Genomic DNA, 2,803 nt, shown 5'->3' with positions numbered 1-2,803 from the left:
AGGAGTGGGAGCCCCAAGTCTTCTCTCAGCCTGTGAGTAAAAGGCTGGGCTGAGTTTTGTAGGAGTCCTTCCCAAGGGTGAGAGCTGGTGCTCCCCACTGCATAGTGCAAGGCTGGGGTTTTTCTTCGTCTGCGGGTTAGCATGTCATGAGGGTCTTCAGTATACAAGCTGACTCCCTGAAGTGGTGGAGGGTGGAATAGGGGGAGGAGCTAAGAGGACCCAACTCTTCTGTTGTTCCTGGGGGCAACTACTGTGGCCTCTGGACCAGTCTGCAGGGCTGTCTGTTTGGTAGCAGCAAGGGCCCTGAGCTCGGAGGGTGAAGACGAGCAGGCCCATGGGGAGCCCCTTGCCCTGGACCCCACTGTAGCATCCGTGCCTGCAGATGTGCTAAATCTGGGTCCTCTAGCTGACCTGGCCCCGTCCCCCCCTCACCCCACGCCTTGAGTCCAAGGGAAGGAGGCTGAGCCTCTCAGGGAACCAAAAGCAGAGACGAGGCTGGACACTGGCTCCTCTCCCAGGATCTTGTCTGGAAAGGTACCATACATCTCCCCAGCAACACTCCAGACTTTCCACCATTGACGACATGTGTGGAGGTGGCCAGAGCTCTCCTGGGGCCTGAGCTCTGCTGGGAGCATCAACACTTTCTCAAGGGCAAAAGCCATCGCATCTCCTGGGAAGGGCTGTCAGACATCCTACCAGACCAGGACCCACGCATTCGCCTTTCCTGTCACTCACGGTCGCCTCTGATCAAGCACCTAACGTCCAGGACCTGTGCCCCCTGCGGCGAGGTGTTCACTCACGGCTCCCACTGGAAATCATAACCCTGCTGTACGTAATCGGGAATTTCAATATGCTCATGGTCTGAAGCTGGCCAAGATAAACCAAATGGGTCTGGTTTAGTATCTGGTGCCAAGTAATACACAGCTGATTAACCCAGCTCCCAGATGCGCTGGAATCATCTGGCCATTCCCAGCTTCTCCATGGACTCTTTCTCTCAGGCAGGCATCCACGGAGGGAGACGATCTGGCCCGGCCAGGCACGAGGACGCGGAGACTGCTGGCAGTTCTGAGCAGGGTGCTGCTCCCCCGAGACAAGCCTTGGGAATGTTGACTTGCCAAACTGGACAATCAGTGTGCAGACAGCTGAGATGTACACAGAACGGGGATGGCTTTGTTCCTCCTTGGTAGCGAGACAAAAGGAAGTGCGGAGAGGGGCAAAGGGGGAGGAGAAGGATGCACCCTATGTGCAGACGCCGTGGGAACAGCTGCCAAATGGAAGACGTTTGCCAGGGTAACTGGTAGAGAGTCCATTAGAGATCGGATCCGGAAGAGCAAGTGGTAGAGTCTTGTTTAGGAGACCCCAGTGCTCAGCTGACTGTGATGCAAAATCCAACTCAATTCTCAAATAGTGAGAGAGGTCTAGGGATCCTGATACACTTCCTATGGTTTTTCATCTTGTGCTACAGGACTGGGGTTCAAAACTAAGATGGCAAACATCAGGGAAGGACGTTAGTGAATGAAGAAATGGCAAGAGAATATTTACGCAACAGAACAAGTATTCACAGAGTACGTATTAGGCGCTGGGGGCTGGGTACCGCGTAGACAAGCTGATTTGTCCCAGAGAGGAAGGCAGACATGTAAACGGGGAACACGCATGGACCTTCAGAGGCAGAAGCTCCACGTTTTACAGATTCTGTCCCTGGGACTTGTCTTTGCCTTGGCATCTCCTCCCTAACACAGTGGTCTTAAGGACCTGTGGCTTTGCCTGTTCTCGGCTACGACAGGTAACTGTGTTTCTGGGCTCTACCCTAAGACAGTCTGGACTTCTGTGTACAGTATGGGGAAGAAATCTGTGTTTTTCTCCCAAGTTCTCCAGGTAATTCTCATGATGAACTGGATCTGGACCTGTCAGGTAACAGCAAGGTGGTACCAAGTACCTGAGGCATCTTGCAGCCCATGTCCTCTCGGTAAAAGGAAATGCAGTGTCTGCTCCTCTGGGAAGCTGGCCCCATGGTGCTGGGGGTCCCTCCTCTGTGCCCCTTATTTAAGCAAACACCATTATTAAAACAAAGCTTGCTAATTCGGAGGATGCACAATAAATACCTGTTGGAGGATGAGGATGTCGGGTAAATTTCATCTGTGTCTGAGCCCTGCCCACGGGAATAAAACATTGGCAGGCAACATGCTCGTGGAATACCAGAAGAGGTAGGCCGGGAACCACCCTCCAACCTGGGATGACAGGCACACTCCCCACGGGCGCTGGTGGCCGCCTGGTGGGACAGAACTGCAGCCTGACTCTGGCCGTGGATTGCAAAGCCTGCTCGGGCTTTCTGGGAGAGTATTGATTTCCCGCCGCCACCCTGCTTACTCAAGCCCACTGTTTCATTTTTCTAGAAGTAAATGTGAGAAATGAGAAGCATGTCATCGGGACTTGTAGGAAAATGTCTAGGATTCTCACATCCACCTTGAGATTCTGAAAAGCAAACCTGACTGCTCCCTGAAATGTCACCTCCTTAATAAGGCAAGTGGGTTCCCCCAACCCCCACTGCCTGTCTTAAAGAAATGCCTATAATAAAATCACATTTTCATAGACTATAAAATAACTGAGGATGGATTAGATCTTCTCTCATTTGAAGACATTAAGAACTAAAATAGAAAAATATTTTGAAATTCTCTATGTCAGTTGAAACGTTAAAAAAGAAGCAAAATGTTCTCTCTTTCAAACTGTTTTACTTTGTAGAGACTCTACCCTGTACTCACAGGGAAGAAGAGTGTGTGTCTGTGCGTGGGGGGCATGTGCATGT

The sequence above is a fragment of the Bison bison genome, unplaced genomic scaffold (assembly GCF_000754665.1).
Source record: "Bison bison bison isolate TAMUID 2011002044 unplaced genomic scaffold, Bison_UMD1.0 scf7180017864506, whole genome shotgun sequence".
Classification (NCBI taxonomy): Eukaryota; Metazoa; Chordata; class Mammalia; order Artiodactyla; family Bovidae; genus Bison; species Bison bison.
Note: the sequence above shows the minus strand (reverse complement) of the source record.